We start from the raw sequence: 23466 nt of genomic DNA on the forward strand, positions 1-23466 counted from the left end.
GTGAAGCAACGTCAACGTCGGCTGTTAAGTCGGCGATTTTAAATCGAACGAGAGTAACAAATAGATAGGCGCGGATGGGGAGGCAAGGGGGGTGAGAGCGAGAGCGAGCCTACGTGCCGCGCGCTAGGTATATTCCCCCACTACTCCCACTCTCGCTTTGTCCTTCTCCAGCGGTCGCGCGAGCACACACGTACTACGCACGGCACAGCAAGCACGTGTCTCCGTACCAAAAGTAATTCGCACTTCCGTTTAACGAAAACCCTTTCGGCACGACAACTACGATTAAACTTTGTGTTTCTTTTTGTTACAGATCGACGCAGTCGCATCCCGCAATCGTCAACGAAGTGTCGTTCACCGCCGATATTGAGAATCATACGAACCGCAGTCGGTTCGTCGGTCGGTCCGGGAAATTCGTAGAATATTCGGGCGGAATTCTTTAACATACGACTTCCTTCTAAACGCGAGTGTCGAACATGAAACGCGCGTAAGAGATCATTCAGTAATTTTCGCGATCAAATCACGGTCGGGGTGTTCGCGATTGACTTGTGCGCGGAAGGATGGCTCGACACGTCCCATCTGAGAGGAGGAGCAGGCCCGGGACGGGCATCCTGCCTCGGCGGAGCAACTTATAAGTAAGCATAAATTTTTTTAAATAAAATCTTCATTAAAAAAACTTTTACTTCTTTTTTTATTAATTTTATTAACTAATGCAGACACGTCTACATTAATATTTTTTATGTTACAGTCACCAGCAGAACTCGTCAACTCCGCTGAAGTTCAAGCAGATCGGTGAGTTGCATAATTCTTTTTTTTTTCGTAGCTTATAATTGGGGTTTCGTGAAAAGTAACGCATGGTTTCTTCTAGTCGTTCTAAAATTCTTATTATCATTTTTGTTACAAAGTACACACTTTTTATACTTATACTTAGGTTATAAAAGTAAATCGATCGATATTTCAATAATTAATACATCGAATAATGCCGGCGTTAATAATTGATAACGTTAAAACTCTCGTTACCTGACCCTTAAACGCGATTTTAGGTGGCAAGCAACTGTCGGTGCTCGGCATCTCGAGATGTAATTTTCAAACGCGACAAATTTAGATACAGACGCGTATAAAGGCCTATACAGTTCACTTCTCCGTATAAGTGAATTTTAACGGAACTCGATAACATTACGGGTTTTCAGGTGAGAAGGTAATCGCTTTAGCGAAACTTTGATAAGCGCCGCCGCGCTTTAACTAGCCCGAGTCCATTATCGGTCGCGCCACTCTTCGTTATTAGATAAAAAATTAAAGGTCGATCAATCACGATCAATTTCACGAATGGCACGGTGGGCACGGGCTGCCGAGGTAGATGCGCTTTATCTCTATTTGCTGCCGGTACGACCGGTAGACAGGCGGCCCGAAGATATTCATATCTGCCGTGATTTCTCTCGCTACGTCAGAGTGTCAATTATTGTCTTATTAATCTAGTACACGAACATTTAATTACGAAGATGCATCGCGATGGAATTATTATATGTTGTAGCTCATAAATCATCCGAAATAACTACGGATCTGCTGCTGTATTAAGATTCTTATTTAAGAGAGAAAAGAAATTCACATAACGTTCTCTATTTTTTTTAAATATTTTTTATTATTATTTTTTTTTCTAATCTTTCGAAAGCAAGTTGATTTTCACGGAAACTATTATGCATTATGCTCGTATTGAACGGCCGGATAATTCGTTTGAATTGTTACGAGTCACCGTAGCATAACAATGAATCTAATTAATGCGCCAGAAACGGGGAATTCCTGGGGCACTGCGTTTTCATCATAATGCACCTAGCGCGCTGGAAATGCATACTCTGATAATTCGGTTCGTAATCTAAAACCGAGGATAGATAAATTTCAGTTGCCACGTATTGGAAAGCGCCGGGAATACGCGAGCGGATCGAAACAAATGAATAATGAACATCAAGTGGGCATTGACGCGAAATTAACATCTGGCGCGTATTGCAATTGCGATGCAAGCGATCCTTGAAACAGCCCTTGCGAGCGACGTTTATAAATTCGAGAATCTCACGCCATCGTCATTTGCTCTTTTGCACAATGTTTTTTAAGCCACGTGAATAACTCGCTCTATACCGCGGCCCGGCACTTGGGGCCTCGATTTTCTGCTTCGTCGAGGCATCGCCAACGCGAGCCGGTCGGGCGTATGCTAATCGCGTGCATAGCGAGAGTGAGCGCGGAAACGCCACCCTTCGAAGAAGGGCAACGCGAGAGGGAGAGCCCCGGATGATCCCTTCGCCCGAGTGAGTGACATCGCGCGCAGGAACAAGGGCGTGCGGATTTTATGGCGCAGCCCTTTTTTTATTTTCTTTTTTTTTTTTCCTTTTGGACCCGACGGCGATTACGCACACGCGTCGTTCGAACGAACGGGCGGACAAACGACGATGACGTGACCGCGTGAAATTGCGTGGGCGATGCAGGATTTGTAGCATGTATCGTTGCGGACGTCGTATGAAAGGGGTGGCGTAGGTTTCACCGTATGAATAACTATTTATTAGCGTGGTCGCGTGGGGGTCTCCTGAATTTGTCCTTTTTAATCATCGAGCTTTATTCAATAAATCGGAATATGTACCGAGACGCTTTGAAGTAAATTGACTAAAATAATTATATAGATTAACGCCGCTATTGAACAACGCTGGATTAATAACGGGAACAACTGGTATATCAGTCAGTTAAGCACAAAATATTGATTCAACTCAAGTGAGAAGTCGTTTTATTTTTGATAATAAAACAGTACGAGAATACAAATTCAATTAACCGAGTAGGCGAATATTTCGAAATAGCACAATAGATTATCCCCGTTCTATTCTCACGCCGGAAGTTTTCCAAATGCCGTCTGTACGGTAAAACACAAACGGCGCGAACTTCCCGTCGAATTGTACCTCGTTCGACGCACGTGACTCCCGATGCAGAGAGCGGACATTTAGCTCCCCTTCCACCGCGTGTTCTATAAAAATCCGGTAATTCGCGGACAGGACATTCCCTTGTGATATCGATATCCCTTCGGGGTTGTATCGCACGTCCACCGCGGCACCCTTTCCCTACGGCCCTGACGACCCCTACTATTCTCTCTCGGTGGCCAGCGGCAGCAGTGCTCAGTCTCCGTTGAGCTACCGTCGTGTTTGGAGGTAGCTTGTCCCGCTTGTTTCTCCTCGCCGCTCGCTACGTCGCCGCAAGCGTGGATCGCGATTAGAAATTGGTGTACGGGATCGATTCCAAGCACGAATATTTACCCCTGTGAATAGTTAGGGAAATAGTGAATTTTCAAGGCGGTCCGCTGCTGGCGCAGCGAACTGATGGGGGATGACGTTCGATGGAGAAAAAGGTAGGAATCCGCGCCGCGAGGGTTGACATAGCTTAGACGGGTAGCACCGTGACGGAGGGTGTGCGTAACGCACCGCGGGACGTAACTCTCCGGCGAGAGATGCTCCTACCGCAAATAACCGCGATTTACGAGCTTTGCAATATTAGAATATCGCGAGCGGCGTTACGACACACGGATTCGAATTCGATGACATATTCGCGCGACGTTTTGCGAGCACCCTGTAATCCGGCGTGTTGGAGATTGGAATTGCTCGAATATTTGGGCGTCGAATCGGATTTCATTGCGGGGATTTAGAAATTTTATTTGTACCTTTATCACTCTTGGATTCTTTATATTACTAATTTTATTTTCCGTTGTTTTTCGTTTTAACGTTTTATTATCTTAAGACTTTCGTATCTTCTCGAGTCATACGTCGCGCACGGAAAATTTATAAAATTGCTTCTTCATGATTAAGAATGTTTATTAAAATTTTACTGCGCTGAATTAATAACTAGACCAGCGCGTTCTTTATAAGTGAAAAATAAACGTTACGTAAAGCTCATAAATATTTCATTAAGAATTAAGTTACAGCAGCGATATGGAATATATAAATATACGTATTAATATTTAATGATCAAAAGTTATGTGTGACGGACTGTAAAAGGAGAAGTCTAGCAATAGAAAGTCTAACAATAGAAAATTTGATACGCGATAAAAATGTGATAAAGGGAATTAATATTTCATTAAGTAAAAAAAAGAAAAAAAATTAATTTGACATTCGAGGAATATTGAATATAATCTTTGACGTCAATCTTGTATTGACACGAGTTTTGCAAGGCCACCTGCCATTTTGAAATGTAAAATTACCTCATGCAGTTTATACAACACATAACGCATTGTACACATTATGATTATAGATTTTCAATTACTTAAGTTTCAGTACATTTTGAAAGTAATAGAATAATGTTGATTTATTACATTTTCCTTTTATAATTATTTATTTAGTTTTTATTTAATAATGAAATGTTTTGGTCATTAAAATTTGAAACTTTCAGAACGCGCTCTTGTTTATTTTAATCACGACGTACCATTATCATTAGCATATAATGACGAAATTGATTCTCAAATACAATAGTTCTCTATTGTTATTGTTGCGAAATATTCTGCTAAATATCGCGCTCGTTATATTCGTAGCAATAACACGTGTAATACGTAATAGCGTATTATATCGGCGTTATCGTTAATCTGCAACTATTTGTTCGCTTTCTCCGCAAAACATGTCTCGCTCGCACGGCGCGCGATCGGCCGTAATTCGACCGAGGAGATTTCTTTCGTCGATAGGATTTAAAGTACCTCGCAGGTCGGCGCACCGGGCTTCGGTATAGATCTTCTCGCAATTTCTCCGCGAATTTCTCCTGGCAATTTCTGCAGAAAGAGACGCTCCTCCTCGCCGCTATTACGTGGCTCGTGACCCCGCGCGGTAAAGAAAAAGTGCTCGACGAGAGAATAATAAGATGGGGCGCCGTATGCGCGATGAATGAATCCGTAGGCGCCAGAAATGGAGAGGCTCCGGTGCGCGTCCCGTGATTTTTTTTTCTTTTTTCACGACTATAGAAATTAAGATCCCGGGACGAACACACGCAGCGGAAACGCGCGTAGCGGTATACGCGCCGTGCGTAAGCCTCGCGTTCCCACCGCGTCGCGCTTCCGGTAATCAGATAGCCCGCTAGAAAGCTGGAATCGCCTCTTCGTCATGCTCGTAGTTCGAGGGGGGAATTTCCACAGTAACAGTATTGACCAAGCCATTTCGTTATTTAATCCTTGGACGTTCATCGGCGATACCGTGCGCGCAGGGTTTTGAAACTATCCGCGATAATAATAATTAAATTCTCGGGAGAGATAGTCAAAGGCAACAAACGCGTATAAATAAAGCTTTCGTACGCACACGGTTCAGTACATGCTCGAAAATCGTTTAAAACTTTTATAATGTCGTGTTATTTTAATTTAAAATAAAAATTTAAAGCGAGAGAAAAAGAGAGAAAAATTGCAATGTTAGAGAAATGTAAGAAATTATTAGAAAAAGATACTTAGATATTTATTAATTTATCTTGATATATTCGGAACATAATATAACTGATACGGGGACTGAGAGAGTGTGTCCCGAATTGCAGTTAACACAATTAAGTGACCCTGACCTGAGGATCGGTGTGGCGAACCCTAACGAAGGTTCGTTCCCACGATTGGTGAACGTATGTGCCGCGGTGCTTCTCAAACTTCGAAGCGTCATAATTCGACAACGCCCACGGGCGGTGTGTGCCCGTAATTTTCGAGCTTAATGATCCGATCCGAGTGCGCGAAACATTTCGATGCCTTGTCTTCGACGTAATGATAGAGATTTTTTTTCTCGGCGCAGGAACGCCGTTCCGATCGATCGATAGGGGGTGTAAGGGGTAAGCCGTTTAATCGCCCGTTGCTCGTTATTTGACTTTCGTTTTAAGATCGACATGAACGCCATTTATTTGCTATTTGACTTTCATTTTAAGATCGCGAAGTACGCATGAATTACGGCACCGCAGTGCGGTGCCCGGTGCGGTGCTACTGCGACGAAGGGCCGAGTGCGCAGTCACATTTCGCGCCCTTTTAAATATCGGTCTCCGAATAGTCGCGAGCCGAAAACCTCGTTGAAAAAAAATTGAGCAAAAATTAAAATTAATTAAGTCTCGGATGATCTCGAGTTATAAAATATTTCAATACTTTATTCAAAGTATATATTCGTTTACAAGTTCTTACAAAGACTCGACGTTTACTTTGTCAATAAAAGTTTCTATTTTTTTTTTTTTTTCTTTTCCTCTAAATGTTTTTCTTTTTTCTTTTACGTATCTAATTAAAGGCTTTTAGAATTTAATCCGGCGTAGAAAATCTTCGTGAAAAGATCGAGGGAAGAAGGATACATCCCGCGGGTGCAGTCGAGAGCTTTGGCTCGGAATCGAGTGGGTGGATGGTTATCCCGGGAGATCGGAGACTGCGTTCGCGAGACTTTTTCTGAAATGGAAGGAGAGCTTGCGCAAGGGTCTATACGATTCGTTCAGTAACCATAAAGAGCGCGTGATTGTCTGCCCTCGGAAACTCCCGGCGAAGGGAAACTTCTCGGATGAAGCTTTGACGTTAGAAATTTTATATTTCTATATTTAGTTATTTTATCGGAAACATCGGTATTGACAGACGCGGTTTTAAATGTTCACAATTTCCTCGCGATGCAATAAGCGTGACGTAATCTCGAGAAAATATTCCAAAGACATCGATGTATCCTTCTTTTTCGCGGTAAGTGTGACGTTAATTGTTCGATTAAATTCCGATTAATGGCAAAAATTTACCCCTTGCTCTCGATGCGGTATTTTGTTTCGTATATCTGAGTTCATTATTTTAAAGTGAAGTAGCTTCCGCCGTTTGTTCGCAAAGGAAGGTGCGACGGCACCTGACCCTTCTCACATAGTTCCGGTAAGGTTGCCGTCTCCCAAGAGTAATACACATCGCTATCCTCGCGATTATCCGGCACGGTACAGCGCAATTTTTCTCCCCATGTCGGACGGAAACCTTACTCGACGTTTTCTCGGAGCGTAAGATAAAAACAAATCTTACGCGTCCGTTACCGGCGAGAACGGCTCTCGGTTCCTTATCTAGACCGTTTTACCAACGAGGCAGGATCCCGTTGCACTATTAGGAGAACGTGATACTGGCTAAACTTCCCAGACAATAGGTTCGAGAGCGAGACTTTAGCAAAGGGATGAAGAGAAAAAAGGATGTTTTCAGGAGTAGCGAATAATTCGTGAGAACATTTTGTAGGAAGGATGCGACGCGACAAGGGTTGACAGTGGGGCGAAAAGCGTAACACTAGAAGATGCACGGACGAATTTATCATAAACGTCGCGTAAAATAAATTGCAGATTTTTTAATTACTTCAGCACAATTATAATTTTTTTTTTCTTTAACACAAAGGAACGTAAAGTTTAAAATACGTCGCTAACGTTCTATCGTGAAAAGTTTTTAATTTTTAAATCCTAGACATATTTACGGACGTTGAAGAATGCGATTCTTAAACAGAAATTTAAGCGATTGCTATAGATGTTTAGTTTCTTCTTGGGGGTAAAGAAATAAAAAGAAATAAAAAAAGAAATAAAGAATAAAATAGACGCGTCTCAATTCTCGCTCTAGTCGGATCTGAAAACCAACCCAGATCCCGCCGCGTAACCGTATTGAATGCTGTGAGAAAAAGTAGAAGGCAGCTTCGAGAGAGAATCGAAAATAAGACAAGGAGACAACGCGCGAAAGTCCTCTGAAATTCCTACAAGGCGAGGAGACACGAGTACCGGCGCCGAGCATGTCGGATCTCGAGACCTCGTCCTTCGTCCCCTCGGACTTTCTCTGTCTCTGCCTTTTCTCGTTCTTTCCTTTCCTAACTCGTTCATAGTGCTGAGCTGTCGCGATTTACCCGTGCGAAAGCCACCCCTCGGTATATAATGCGGCAGAGTCCGACACGCGTATCGTCTACGACGGCACTCGCGCCCAGGCCTCTTCAGCTCTCTTGCAAAACGTTTTTCTTCCCGCGTCTTGAAGAGCGCGGCGTAATTTCTGTTTGAAGTAAATTTCATCGCGCACACAGAATGTCTCTCGTACTCGGCACAAAATTTATTCGAATCAATTAAACTAAACGTTTCTTTAAGGGAACAATTTTTCGAAGATTTGATTTGTGGCGCAATTTTTTATAAGCGCGATATTAGAACGCTATTATGCAAATAGAATTTATAACGTTGCGTACTTATCTTTGGCTAAGTATAACGTCGAATTAAAATTCCGAACTTCCCTAACAAGTTTCGAAGTTCGTCTTTTCATTCTCATCGGGCCGAATTAAAAATTCGTCGCGAGGATATAAACTTCTCCCATTTTCGCGCGTTTATTCCCGAGCGACTACCGATGGCGAACTTTCCGCCGGCCGGGAAAATGTGCGCCCGACGAGAAATTTCGCCCTCGAAAATGACATAATACGCCGGCGAGAAATTTTTTGCGCCGTGAAAAACCTACAAGGGCTTCGCATCCCTCCCCCCGTGTTTTCTCTCACGTGTCTCCGCATTTTTCATATATCCGAAATTTTCCGCCGCCCGTTGATAGTAGCGCAGGTTCTCGCGCCTCCGCCCGTTTTATCTCCGTAGCGATTTTATTTCTCATATCCGCGTCATTCTCTCTCGGGTTTTTCCGCGGTAAGAAAATACCTGCGACGCAATGTCAGCAATGCAATTGTGACTGTCTCGATCTTTTTTTCTCCCTTTCTCCTCTGCTTTCTCTGGTATGCATTTTGAAGCAATTTTCCGAAAAAAAAAGAAAATTGTCTAAATATTCTAAAAAACGTCCCACGTCATTTCTGTCCGCCGATCCGCAGAAACGAATCCACGTTTAACGGAGCGCGACGCATTTGTTTTGACAATTGCTCTTATTTAGCGTTCGCGAAAGAATTTCATTGCGAAGTTACACAAGACTCGTCATTGTCCCGGCCGCTTATCAATTTGTCGTGCGGGCCCCGGCGGTATTTGCAGTAACAATCGGACCACCGACGAGTGTCGGTGCGAGCGAAAAGCGGATTGTCCCATTGTTTTTGCGTCGACAATACCGGGTGCAGCGGGGTGGCTGATTTAAATTAGTCCTCGAAAGAGAGGGTGACGCTACAAATTTCGGCAGCGGGAGGGAAGGGAGAGGGATGCCTCTTGCTATTTCCCCTGACGTATCCTGATTAATGTTTCATTTAAATTCACGAGCGCGCTACCGGTGCCGTCGTTGTTGCTGTTGCTGCCGGGAAAACCGAGAAGTACCGAAACAAAACGGGCCCTAGCATCGCGACGTCCCTTCGGAGCCGATCCCGCGTACCCTTAATCGCTCGTCGCCCGGCCGTCGCTCTTAATTCTTATTAATGGCTCTTAACGCGCTTCGCAGATAATAAGCGATGCTAATCGGTGTGCGTCTGCGGGATAATACCCGGTCGCTTGAAAAGAATTTTTCTCACCGAATAATTTCCACTCTATGCCATCCGGCTTTGTCTAATCGCGAATAAATCATACGAAGGTCTTCACAGAATTATTATTATGATATTTTTTTTATTAATTTTTTTATTTTTTTGCGAGATATACCTATGTCGAAACGTGAATTAAAGTACACATTTCCGAAACGTTTGCGATTGATTTTAGGTAATTCAGCAATCGGATCAAAGCTTCACGGGAAATACCTCGAATTCCGATCTTTCGAATTCGGGATTCTGTTGATCAAATGAAAGTTCATTCGCGCTTTGATAAACTATTCGATCGGTCGGTCGGAATCGCGCCACGCACTTGCGTGATAGTCAGCTGAAATCAAAGGAATCGGTTTATTCAATTCCCCGAACGACGGTCGTTCGATCATTCTCCCCGGCCAATGGCCAATCTCAGCTACGACGGTCTATATTTTGCACCATAAAATTCTTTGAGAGACGCCTTCTTGTCCGCGCCATTTATTCCGAGTATTTATTAACGATTGAAAGTATTCTCTGTTAGGTACTTCTGCCAAATAAATATTCTTTAAACGTATTATACTTTATTACCTCATATTATTAAAAAAAATTTATTAATTAAAAATTTCTTTTATATTCTAAAATAAAATTGTAATTATAATATTTAATAATATCAAATCAGTATTTTGCTGAACTTGGAAAAAAAGAAATGTAGATAATGGGACAGTTTAATTTTCTGTAGTTGTCAAAAGGAAAAAGTAAATTTGCTTTTTCAGTTTTATCTCATCGGACGTTCGATAGGAATCCTAAATGACATTGACGCGACCAATTCACGCGGAACAATTCAGCAATCGCGTGTTCCATGCTCCATTCCGTCGTGTAATGAACTCCAAAAGTCACGAACTGTACTCCCTAAATCATTTACCTCCTCCCTTCGCTCTGCCACCGTCAAAGTCGAACACGGCTGCGGAGAGAAAAGTCACCCCTCCCTCCCCGCTTCGAAACTTGGGATTTCAACTTTTCTCATCGCGGCGAATTCAATTTTGCGAACATTACCGTCCCGTGAAATTGTATCAACGCGATATTTCAAGGGGTATCCTGGAAAAAAAAGTCTTGACCGCAAAGATATGTTGCCTTAGATGAGATTTATTTTCTCGTACGATTAAATAAAATTTTTTTTTTTTTTTGGTTCTTAGGTTATTACTGTTTTAAGTATCTTTTCCGAGAAATGCCTAGAATTTGATCCTTATTTTAAGCCATTTTAAGGGATTGAAAAACGAATCCTTCCGTCTATTCGTTTCTGTTCGAGAGCGCATTTTTCAGCCGATTATATCAGATTCGGGGGACCCTCTCGACGTGGTATTTCAAATTTCCTCGCGGCCGGATGCCTTCACGACGTAGAGGGTGCACTCTCAGGGAAAACCTTATCGACGCCCCTTTATCGACGTACCCTCTTCACGGAGCTCCCCTACGAACGTTATTACCGAAACCGACGTCACTCGAACGGCGGACAAATATCTTACTTCGTCTCTCGTGGGCACTTCTCGCGGACGCGTCTCGTGGGTTTAATATTCGGAATAATATTCAAAATAATCGCGTTATAAAGTCTTTTAAGACGCTTTAATGTCTAGAGATATGCAGCGAATATGCGCAAACAAAGGGCCAAGTGATCTTGCTCGCCCGGCTCGCTGCATTCCACAACCGCTCAGCTCCTCGTTCGAGCCGCAGAACTCGCAAGTAAATCTCCGCTTAATAAATTAATATTTTGGCTGTTACGAAATTACGTCTATCGATTTCCGCGATTAATATTCTTCACTCGGGAATCATTAACGTAAAACAAAAGTTGTCACTTGGCGCGTATAGTTACTTATAACGTCGCAGTTACGAGTCGTGGTATCGGATCTCGTGTACCCTTACTGCGTCAGATGTTAAATGACGTGTCACCGTTCCTGTGCGGCGACGGACAATATAAAGCGAGGAAGTCACTTCGCAATATCGGAGCAGCTTGAGCTCCGACGGAATATAAATGCTGTCTTAAAAGGCAACGACACATACAGGCGCGATAAACATCGTAATAGATTCCTGATCGATATTCGTCGGATTAAGATGGACGATTTCTTGTTTATTCTACGTTCGACGTTGTCACGAAAAAAAGATTGATTCGATCGAGAGAAAAATAGGCCGTTTGGAATTAATGTTCTCCCCGTCAAAAGAGAAATTCAATAGAGTTTATTTAAACATTTTTTTTTTTTAACACGAGCCAGGAAAGTAAAAGAAATTGCAATAATTTGACTTCTAGATATTTTTCATGAAATTATTATAAAATATACTTTGAGTTAGTATTTTGATGGAAGATATATGCGTCGTTTAAAAGGGGGAGGCTTGTTTACAAAACTCGTTCGTATTAATAAACCGCACGCCAATTGAATCGATCGGTGAGTGATAAATCAATAAACGCCAATTGGATCGACGTCTGACAATGTCTCGCGAAAGATTCGCTGAGCCACGCATTATGTTAAATATTTTTGCTCATCGAAAAGATGAATTAGGCACGTTGTTACGCATACGTTAAATCCATATTAACGAGAGTACTCCGACCGAGAGGATTATTCGCTTTCCCGAGTCTGCCTTCGAGTGGCACTTGTCTCTTACGGCGAAAGAGTCGCGTTCCTTTCGAAGTTGTCGCGTTCAATAGAAGTTAGGATCAATGAAGACTACTGCGTCTCCTTAAAATCCTCGTACCCTAGGACCTCCGGCGAAATTACTCGTGAGTCCTCGCGACAATGAGTCCTGCCGGAGTCGTCTCTCGTCAGTCGTCTCGTGCGCTACAAAGAAACTCGGTAATAAGGGTCGACGGCAGAGGGGTGCCCTTTTCCGCGGATAATTCTTCCGCCATTGTGCCCTATGAAAATTGCGAGGTACCTACCTCCAGGTAGACCGTTTTCCGATTTTCAGACTTTGCCTCTGGAGAATATTTGAGTAATGATGCTCGTATAATCGCACGTATAATCGCAAATAAACGCGCGTAATATTTTAAGTAAAATATAATTATTTAAAATGCATTCGAGTTTTCCAGTGCGTCTTTTAGAAATCACAGAGAGGTTCTATATTATCTTTACATCTATTGATCCGGTTCAAGTTACATACGTACGCCTAGTTCATTATCTATATCTAACTCGAGATATCTCACGAACGGAGAAGGAATAATAATATTCTTGGCAAGATTTATTCGTCAGATTCGGTCTTAGGCCCGATCGATTCGGGGACGATGCTCTCTTTCTCTCTCTATTTCTCGGCGGGTAAAACACCGAGTGTTCGTTCGCAGATACGAAAGGGTTGCGGCTGAAACACTCGCACTTAATCCCATTACAGCGCTCCTCTAAATAGTCGAGTTAGTGCGAATTATGTAGCCGGCTTCGCGTTGATTACTGCAATCTACTCGCAGCAGGTCCATACGGTAAACGTAGCAGCAGCAGCTTTCGGTAGGGGATGCAAGCCCGACGGCGTTACCGTACGTGAGGGAAGGGAAAAAAAGTAGCAAAGTGAGATTCATTTATCCCCAAGCGCGATGCAACGGTATGAAATATTCTTACAAGCTTGGCGCATGGAAACTCCGTGTCTCTCGTACCTCGTATCTTCCGACCCCTCCCTCCTCCCTTCCACATTTTTTACGTTTAATCGCCCAGAGCTTTTTCCGAGGTACTTCGCGTATACACTTTTCGCCCGAGATGCAAGGATCCCGCGTCGTATCACGCGTTGAATCCCGCGTTGACCCTCGCGTTGACCCTCGCGTTGACTCTCGCGTCGACTCTCGTGTCGATTTCCAAGCACCGCGTGCGTTATCGTAGCCATTGTATTGCGCGTCGCATATCGCTTGTCGAAAATTTGCGCCGTAATGAGCGGAATGCTTTTAAGTGTTCGGAAAGGTGAAGGAGAAATCCCACGGGGTGTACCGCTTTGGGGGATCTTACCGTTGCGGGAGTAAATCTACTCGGGGTAACTTCGTGCCCGCCAACGCCGAGGCGTCGTACGCGAGTTGACGAAGTTTGTTAAGCAGCACAAAGAGGAATTCTTAATCCCATTTTCCCGTCGCTTCCTTCTTCGCGACGCCTGACAAAATTCGTTCGCTCGTTCGTTCGTTTGTTCGCCGTTGGATTACAAATCCGCTCCCGAGCCTTTTCTTCGAGTGTAATAATTTTCATCCGTGTATTCCACATACGAAAACTTCAGACGCCTAAGTTTGCTTCCGTCTTATCGCCCGCGTGAATCGATATCTTCTGCGAAGGAAGCGGAAAAGTAGTGTGCCTCGAAGTGAAAGAGAACGAGATATCTAGACAAAAGATATTCGTTCCTCGAAGAACGTAACATTATCTACTCTACTTTTAAAATATACACATGTCGAAATAAAAATCAATTTTGGTACTTTTAACGAGATTAATATTTTAGTAACTTCGTATAAAAGATTATTGCGAAGATAATATGAAAATACACGCAAAGGGAGTGTACACAACTTTGTACTCTTTAAATCGGTTTCTCTCGAATATAAATGTCATCGTCGTCGATCGTTGATCCGTAGAGGATTCAAGTATTTTCGTCTATCTCATCTTACGAAGAGCCTTTGCTTCTTTCGCATCGAAACGTAATCCCGTGACGCGTCAAAAGGAGATATACGCTAATATTGACAGAAGTAATGCCAAAGCTAACACCCCAAAATACAGTAACGTGATCCCCGTTTCGATGTACGTGGATCGAACATAATTATATCGCAATCCGAAGTATGTTTGTCGAACAGCTCGGTATACTCGATAATCTATAAAAAAAAAATATATATATATATATATTGTATATAAATTAATATGACGTGTAAAGAAAAAAAAAATTTTTTTTTAATATTTTGGAACGCAATATCAATTTAATCATCTTGTAATTGGAATTTATGGTAACGATTTAATTTGATAGAATGTAACTGAGTTTAATTATTTTTTTTATTGGGAAAATGATGGAATTGAAATGTGGAAATCGCGAAATTCTAGCCGTTGTTGTAATACATTGTTGTCCGGCTTTTGTAATTAAAGCACAATCGTTGGCGATCTCATTAATTGTACTAGCCGGGGTATTGTATACAGTTGTGAAATTGCATAATTCTGGCCGTCCGCCAGAGCGAATCGCACGTGTGTCTTTGCCGGGATCACGTTACATGTGACATTGCGCTAAGCGCGCGCACATGTTTCGTGTAATTTAATTTCAATTTTCCAACAGCGTCAGATTAATTCGTTTCCGAAGGTACAAATTTGTATAGGGACGCGTATCAACATTTCGTAATCGATATGCAGAAAGAGAGAGAGGGAGAGAATGAGCGGATTATAAGATCAACTTTAATCTGAGAGTGAAATTGATTTTAGCTTTCGCATTCGATCGTTGATTCGAATCTCGCGATGTGTTGGCGATTCTTATTTTGGAAACGATATCTCTAAATTTAATACTCATAAACAGATCCCGAGACGGCATAGCTCGTGCACATCTCGCTTACGTTGCTCGTTACGACGTGTCGAGGTGGTAAACATTTCTTGCGAGGCGAGCAGCTTACCGAGACGTCGCGACGGTGTAATCTCGAGACGTTTGTCTTATCGCTCTATGCGTTACGCGAGAAGCGAGCTGTTAAAATCGCACGAGCGACGTAGGGGTGCAATCACCGGCTCGCGTGACCGGCATGCTGCGAATTCATGTAGAGAGCCGGGTTAAATTAAATTCGTCCTATTCAACGTGTCTCGCTGCAAAAATAGTCTTTCCCCCGAGACTCGTGGGACTAAGGTTGCGTCCGTCGAGAAAGAAACATGACATGTAAAATGTGCGATTCTCGCGACAGTTTGTTTCCCCTCATTTTTTTTATTATTGTTCCTTTTTTTTTTTTTTTTTTTAAATCTCAGTCGGCTGCGGTCTTTAGATAATATTTTCTGCATGCGCCCCTGCGTTTAACCCGTGCCTGGGTGCGTTCATTCTCGCGTGCAACTCTGCAGCAATTTTTATCGGGCATTCTGCATCGCTGTGCTTATCGTCTGGTAGCGTCCAACCTCGTTAGAGGTTTATTAATTACTTCCGCGCTCTCACTTGTCGCCGCCTTGTAATATCATCTCGTAATTAGCTCTTCCGCGTTGCAGCAAATAACGCAGATTAGAAGGGTGTTAATTCCATCTTATTAAATCGACCGATTTGATTACCTTATCAACCTCGATTCAATTACGAGAAACGCCTACAGCAGCCGCAACAAATATTTCTTTCTTCTTTTTTTTCTTTTCTTCTTCCAAGTACCGCAGCCGGGAGAAATTAACGCGAACGTGTCACGTTTAAGTTCCGTCACGTCGCGGCTTTCTAAATCGGGCTCGTAGATGGAAAATAAAAAAGTTAAAAAAAAAAACAGAACTGAAAGGTAAGGCGCGCGGAAGACGATGGCGAGAACGAGGCAAATATAAGCGACGAAGTGGCGTCACTTGTGAAAAAGTAACGGCGCCTTCCCGTTGGCGATTCTCCTCGCGTGCTCTCGTCTTCTCGTAAACCGGCGCCGCGCACGTGCACATGTGCCCTTGTACTCGATGCACCCGACTGTCGCACGTGCTTGCCTCTCGGCGAGTCGCATTGGTTATGACAGTAACTTCACCGTCAATGAATCTTTAATGAACCTCTCCCGAGAATCGCGCGCATAAATTTCGTGGCTTGCGTGGTTACGTGTTACGCACCGTACGTACATATGACGGACATCTCGCCCAGATTAGCTCGTGGATTGATATTCAACGAAATAATTTGAGACAATTAACAAAATAAACGCTTCGAAAGGCCCGACAGCGACGTTGAATCAGACCGCGCGACTGGTCGCGTGTAATCGTCGAATTAACAATTTTAATTGCGGCCTCGCTTTGATTCGACGCGTCACGTATTTCTCCCTTCGTTTTTTTTTTTTGCCCTTTTTTTTATGCACCGATAATTATAAGTCCGAACGCACACGGTGCGATTCATTGAGCGATTTGTCACACAGCTGGTAGTACTCGCAAACTTTTTCTCTTTCTCTCTCTCGCGCGTTCCCTTTGTGTCAACGACGATGCAGAATAATTGCCTGAAAATCCGCTGGTGAAATTTCTGTAATACTGGCGCCTCGTGAACGCGATAACGTGCCCGGCGCCATCGATATCCGAGAAATTCCGGTGCCGCAGAGAATGTTCGGCAATGAATCGGAACCGGATTAAATATTTACTCGACGAGAAACTAAAAGTTTTACACGGAATAATTTTACAATACAGAATAATTTTACATTACGGCGTGCGCTTTACGCGACAACGAAATCTCCATATTTGTTTTTTAAATAGGAAAATTTACGTCGTTTAACTGTTGTTAATATTTTGGAAAACAATTGAATATTTAAACGGTGAAAAAAAATCCAAAAATTTTTGGCTAAAGCAAATAATAGTGTTGCCGACCAATTCACGAACATTATATTACGTGAAAATCGCTACAGGAAGCAACCCTCTTATCCTCTCCGGATCGTTAGCTACTCTCCGAGCACTCATTAATCAGCCCCAATGTCTCGTCGTGGCATTGATCTTCGTAGACGTTCATTCTTGCTACGGTTTAAGTCCGATATCGATTTACTTTGTCTAAAAATAAGAAATAGCTGAATAACATTTTTACTTAAAGCGTTAAATTCATTGACAGTTTATTTTAAATAATCTTAAATAATATCGAACACTAGGAGTCTAAATATATTTTTTTTATTTTAGAGTTGTATTGACTTTACATTTTATTTTTACTTCTCATGCGCGATCTTGTCATATTTATTGCACTACCCCCGTGAACTTAATGAAAAATGCCACAGAAAAGTATTCAGCTACTCTCCGTAAGGACCCGCGAGTTTCCGGTGAATATTCCGAATTTATCGAATAAATATTTTTTCCCCCTCGGGGAAATTCCGGAGGATCGCAAAATCCGTCGTCTAATTTTCACGTCCTCGTCTAAGGAGACGTCTAAGGAAAGCCCTTTTGCTGCCGGTTACTGGCTTACAGCACCCTTCGAATGGGGATGCCCGACTCTTTCAGATCCAGCTTGGCCTCCCCCCTTCACCCTTCTAAAAGCGATCGTCGAAAAGCGGGTCGGGGATAGCTCTTGAATATAGATTTGCGTCGTCTAGGAATTCGCGTTACGAGACGCGCAACCCTTTCTATTTGTCGGGAAATAAATCGCGTTTCGCGCGACCGTACATTCGCCGTCATCCGCGGGACGGCCTTAAGGGAGTGCACCCTTCCGGAAAGATAAACGCCACCCCCGCCCCGTCTGCAGCGGACCGGTCGTTCGATAAACTCGACGGACTTTTGCTTGACGGCATTCGCGATGCGTCGCACAAATACAGGAAAAAAAAGGAGGGCAATTGACAGATGAAATCTGTGCATTAAAAGGAAATTGAACGATAGGCCCGGGGATTGGGAACGAGGGAAAAAAAAAAGAAAATCATTTATTCGATGGCCCCAAAGACCGTCTCCCCCTTAAACATTCAGCTAAATTATTACACGAAATAAATTCGGATAAAATCGCCAGCGATGCAATTGTGATTCAGTTTAAAATAAAAATTAATAACAATTTTAACAGAAAGGAAGGAGAAAAGGGTCACGTATTTAATATACTTTTTATTCATTCGCGAATAAAATATCTTTCAATATACGGGTGGGCTTAAAAAAATTTCAAGCCCGCCGCATCGCGGATATTACTGCCGCGCTTCCGTTCCCGAAGATTATCCTTCGCTTCGCCGTGATGCACGAACCGCGGACACTTTCGCGATGAGCGCTCGCAGTCCCACGATGAAAGTAAAAGCGAGATAGACGTTCCTCTCGCACAAAAGGCGGAGAGGAATGTCCGACGTAGGGCGACGATAGGAAGACCGGTGTGCGGCGCGATTCTCACTCCGTCAAATCGCTGTCGGCCGATTCTCGGGCCGATGCGACGATTGTTGCGTCTCCTTGCATCGATCTGAACACCCTGTAGATCCGGGGGTTGGCTGGGGGCGAGAGCTGCGAGGGTTGCCATGACGACCACCATTGCCCCGCCACTGACAGAGGTGCTCAATCGAACCCTTTTGGCTACTTGGCCGCATATGTTTCCAATCCTCCGCAGCCGCCCACACCCTCCCCCTCGACACCCCTTGATCGCGCCCGCCAAGCGCGGGGGTGTCCTGACTTCGAAAACCCGGCAAAGTCCCCGATTCTCTCTATTGTCCATTGTGAGTGACGCGGAGTTTTGACAACTCGCTGGAGCTGAAATCCATTTGTCCTCCCTCCACATTAGCCCTAATGACGCAATTAAGCGACACTACAATAGACATATAAAATTCCCGTTGAGTTTTTCAGCGCGAAGTTAGCGGGTGGAATATTTAAAATCAATGGTCCAGATATTGATACAATTATTGTTAATTATTTGGGTTATTTTGAGTAAAGGTTACTGATTTTGTTATTTAATTATATGAACAGGATTTTAATGGTTTTCATTTTTTCTTTATTTTTGGTTAAAGTTAGAGGAAAGCTTTTGTTTCTATTGACGGTGTATTTTTAACATTTATCTTACAAGTCGATATCTTTCACGTTTGACGTAAAACAAACGAAAGAAAAAAATATGAAAAAGTGGTATTTCGTTGACAACCTTCGCTCTGGCGATCCTTTCAACCTTTGATTCACTCGCACAAATTGATTGATCGTTGTATATATCGCGGATGCGTTCGCTTTTCCGAAAGCATCGAGAGACAGGAGCAGAGAGAAAGACGGAAGACGGCGAGAGAGTAAGAGAGATAATTTGGCCACTAAAGGCTTTACCGCGCGTAACCACCACTCGGTATGGAAATTCGAATTTTACCTCGTCGTCGGGGTGTACTGCCGGCCAGGCCGACGGCCTCTAATGAAATTACAGCCTCCGTTATACAGAAAGAGATTTTTTTTTTTTCCACATCGCAAAATACGAGTCGGAGGGAACTTTCCCGCGCTCGCGACGAGCGCGTTTCGGTGGTCGAGCACGACGTCGTTGATTTCATTCCGACTCGAAGGAGCCCCCGCGGATTCTATCGCGCGGCGGAAAGTGGGCGAGTGGGTGGATTATATTTATCGACTTGCCGGCGAACACCTGGCGCGGATGGTTACGACTGGTTAAATTGGCCATAAGCGTGATATCGGCGAGATGTAAATTCCGTTACGGCCTGCCCCGAGATCGATTTGCCTCTCTTTTGTATCGCATTACACGTTACGCCGCACCTGTAATTTATATATTATTATATTACCATTACTATATGCATTATTATTTTCCGCGTGAGTGAAATATATAATTAAGTATTAGACGTTTGAAAGAAAAAAATAATTAATTAATTAACCGACGCAGAAAGAAATTTAGAAATTATTTTATAGACATTACCGAGATATATTACGAGTATTTAGGCTGCGCGGCCTAATGCAACAAGAGATTGAATTTATTCTGTGAAATTAATGGCCATTTGTTCCCCCGTTCTTGCGATATCAATTATAGCTCGATTATCTTGCTTCCCTTATTTCAATTTCGTATAGTATCAGGGCTCGATCACCGCCAAACCGCACATTCGAGACGGAAATCAGCGGCGAGATACAGCGGGGATTATCTTGAATTTATTCTCGGACCATTTCACGTTGGCTGGATAATCCAAGATTCAACAGAACTCGAATCCGCACTCACGCGAATTAATGCCCCTTACGAGCAATTCGTCACGTTCAATACGGCGCCGTTAATATCGCATCGTCGTCGAACCGTTGAAAACTGCAAAAAAATATCAATCACGAGGTGGTAACGCAAAAATTTTAAAGTAAAAATATTTTCAACCTCGAAAAGTAGACATTTCGAAACGCTGCATTAACGTTTAAAACATTTTTCCATTCACACGAAGTCCCAATGAGATTTTTTATCTGTGACGTTTCAAGTTTCGTTAGGCAGATAAAAACGCGAGATTGAAAGCGGATGGCAAATTAAAATTCCTTCGTAGAAGCACGTTGCAGCGAATAACAATATCATTCTTTTCGCGGTGGCACTGAAAAAATAAAAACAGAAAAAAAAAATATAAAAAAAAATAAAAAAAACAAGCGGGTCTCGTCTGCATTATTGTGGCGAGACGTGAATGGCTGGACGATACAGTTTCAATATATGTGTACATGGGTCCTGGCTGCCATATCCTGGACAAGCTTGAATGAAATTACTGAAAGCAATGCGTTAGAAAAAGGGTGGCCACCCGGCCCAGCCATTGTCTTCAGATGTTTTATATTTCATCGTTCATATTCGTTTCTCTCCCCCGTCCGTGTAAAAAAGAAGCGCGCTAGGTTCACCGCGGAATAATGCTCGCTTCCTCGTTCTCTGTATTGTTACATTATCTCGCGACTATATCGCTCGCGTTGAAAAAATAATCAACGCCCTCGTTAACGTCGTTTACATTCAGTTCCCGCGTGCGTTTCGTCCGCCTCTATGATTAAAATATTATCTATTAAAAGCCCAGTTTATACGCGGCCGTTCCCAAGTCTTATCGAATTTATCCTCCCGAGCCCGCGGTTGTTTCGCGTATCTATCTATTTTCCACGAAACCGAAATTTATCGCGTGATTTATTTCCCCCGAGAAGAAATTCAGCGGCGATGATGATAGGTGATCGGAGTGGGCAGATTAAACTTTGATGAGATCCCATCTCAATTTTCGCCAGTGTTTATACTTCTTACTTTAATCTACATCTCTTTTATACTTACTTCTCATGCATTTATTATCATTCAATTACCGCGAGCGAGATGCTCTCATTTCCATGAACGAGCGAATTATCATACTTTCGCGAGTAAAAAGAAAATCGGGGCAGTGCTGCGTTCGCATAATCCATCCGAACGAAATAATTTGTTAGCCGATTTGGCCAGAGGGTTTTCCAGGGCATTTTTAAAAATCGATTTTCTTCCTGTCTCTCTCTCTTTTTTTTTTATTTATTTTCCTGGTACGTCATTATCTCCAAAAAATTGCAATCTACTCTCGCCGTCGCGGCTTCTCTTTCTCTTCGTAATTTTCTTTTCCTTTTCTTTTCCCTACTCCCGTTCCGCCAGACGATCTTTCTTTTCTTTCTTTTCTTTTCTTTTTTTTTTTCTTTTTTTTTCCGCCGACATCCAGGTAGCTCACCCGGCTCTCTCGATCCGCATGAAATTGCACCGCAAACGATTGGCTCTTTGCCCACGACGGTGGATTGATTCGGCTCAAGAGACGGAGGGGTTGAGAGAAACGCAAGGAAAAAAAAAAACAAAAAAAAACACAAGAAAAAAAAGAAACGTCACAACTGATCGAGCGAGGAGGATTAAGAGTGCGCATAAGGACGCGCGGGGAGATTATCGGACGGGCGGAATGCAAATTAATTTTTCAGCAGCTTTAGGTACCCCGAAAAGGGCTTAAAACTTTGTGGACGATCGCGTCGGCTCGATGGCGACTCGATTTCCGTTGTTGTTCGCCCGCGCTTCCGGCGCCGCGCCGCCGGCTCGCGATAGCGAGAGATTTACGGCTTCGACGATGCCGGCGAGTGAGAAAGAAAAAAATTTGGAAAGGGCCCGATCTCTCGCTCGCTTTCACGGCGAACGAGATTCATTTTCGTCGGTGATACAGTACCCTCAAAGGAAAACCCCGCGAAAGAATGCTTCGTGAATTTACGTCCTTCCTCGCTTGGCTTTTCTCTCTTCGCGAATTCAATTAAACGCGCAGAAGGAGAGAGTATAATGAAAACGTTTGCGAAAGACACGGCTTTGTTCGGGATTCCCGCGGATTGCTCGAGCCTCATTAATTAAATCTAAATGCCATAAGCAAAATTTTCATTTCAAAGAAACCGCATGCAGCAAATATCGCGAGATTTCTTTAAGGAAAAGTGCACAACTTTCTCCTATCGTAGATAACATTAATTTGCTTTTTTTTCTTTTTACGAGCGAGTTCTTTTTAATGTATATGTATGTGTAATAATATAATGGAGTAATTGCTTCGTATAAAAGTTTCTTGTTAACGTTTGGAACTTTGAGATATATTAAGAACCTGAGCTAAATTAAAGTTCTACTTTCCTTGCAGCTTTCCTTTTTTTTTCGGTACTCGTGCTCGATCTTTTTTCCAGATTACTCCCATCCGAAATTAAAGTAAAAACTTTGTAGCAGCCGACGGTAATCCGATAAAATCCTTTGTGGTTAAAAGGCCCCGGTATTAGATACCGTTTCTACCGGGGTTAAATAGGACGCATCGATCATTCTATAAATAATTCCAGAAACGATAATGCCAATATTGGCGGCAACTCAATGCGAACTAATCTTTTCTTTCATATGGAAAAGACCTTGGGCACGCGCGAAGCTCCGACGTTCGCGGGCAAGAGAAACGAGATAAATCGCGTGAAACGCGAACGCGGAATTGCGATTCGATATCGCAATCGCGAGAGCATTTCCTTTTATCGCGAATCCTTTTATCATTTTGCACCGCCGCTATTTTTTTCTCTTTCTTTCGTTCTCTCTTTTTCTCTCTCTCTCTCTTCCTCTTTCTTTCTCTCTTGAAAGAGGCAGTAATGTACCATCAACGGTCAATGCTCTCTGTTCTTCTACGGCTAGGAGAGAGGTTGGTTACGTAAGCGCATTTCGATTCGAATTTAATGACACGCGAGAACGCGTCCAGGGTGAGTCCCAGCGCGTGAACCGAGTCAAAAGCTCCCTTGACCACCTGCGAACACGCTGAAAGCTCGCGCTTGGCCGCTAATTTTACAACGTTACCGCTCATCGCGACGTGCAATCGCGCGTAATTAGGCGCGGAGCATAATTACGGACCGTGTGCGGTAAAAGGATTTTTCGCGACCTCGCGATTCGTGCGCGGGCATTAATGCTTAATATAAAAGATCACAAAGCCGGGGCCGCACTACAGTTTATTAAGAGTGTCACCGTGCTTTCAACTAAGTCCACAAAAGTGTCGCGTACTCGCACGCGACACTCGTATTTCTATCTCGCAGCTGCAGGATAACACCGGATGTCCCAGTTTCTAACTGCTGATATACGGTCT

The 23466-nt window shown here is 43.2% G+C and overlaps 1 protein-coding gene across 2 annotated transcripts in view; it reads left to right on the forward strand.

The window, feature by feature from the left end:
• The window catches only part of LOC139108341 (uncharacterized), a 64519-nt gene that overhangs the window by 17610 nt on the left and 23443 nt on the right, over nucleotides 1-23466 (forward strand). Inside the window, exons 2-3 of one of the 2 annotated variants that reach the window (XM_070666521.1) lie at nucleotides 311-632; nucleotides 746-789. The gene's annotated coding sequence lies outside the window, so the exon portion shown is untranslated. Of the gene's footprint in view, nucleotides 1-310; nucleotides 633-745; nucleotides 790-2775; nucleotides 3377-23466 lie in introns of those variants that run through there. The other variant, XM_070666522.1, reaches the window with a different exon arrangement.

The sequence above is a fragment of the Cardiocondyla obscurior genome, linkage group LG15 (genome assembly GCF_019399895.1).
Source record: "Cardiocondyla obscurior isolate alpha-2009 linkage group LG15, Cobs3.1, whole genome shotgun sequence".
In the NCBI taxonomy this organism is placed as follows: Eukaryota; Metazoa; Arthropoda; class Insecta; order Hymenoptera; family Formicidae; genus Cardiocondyla; species Cardiocondyla obscurior.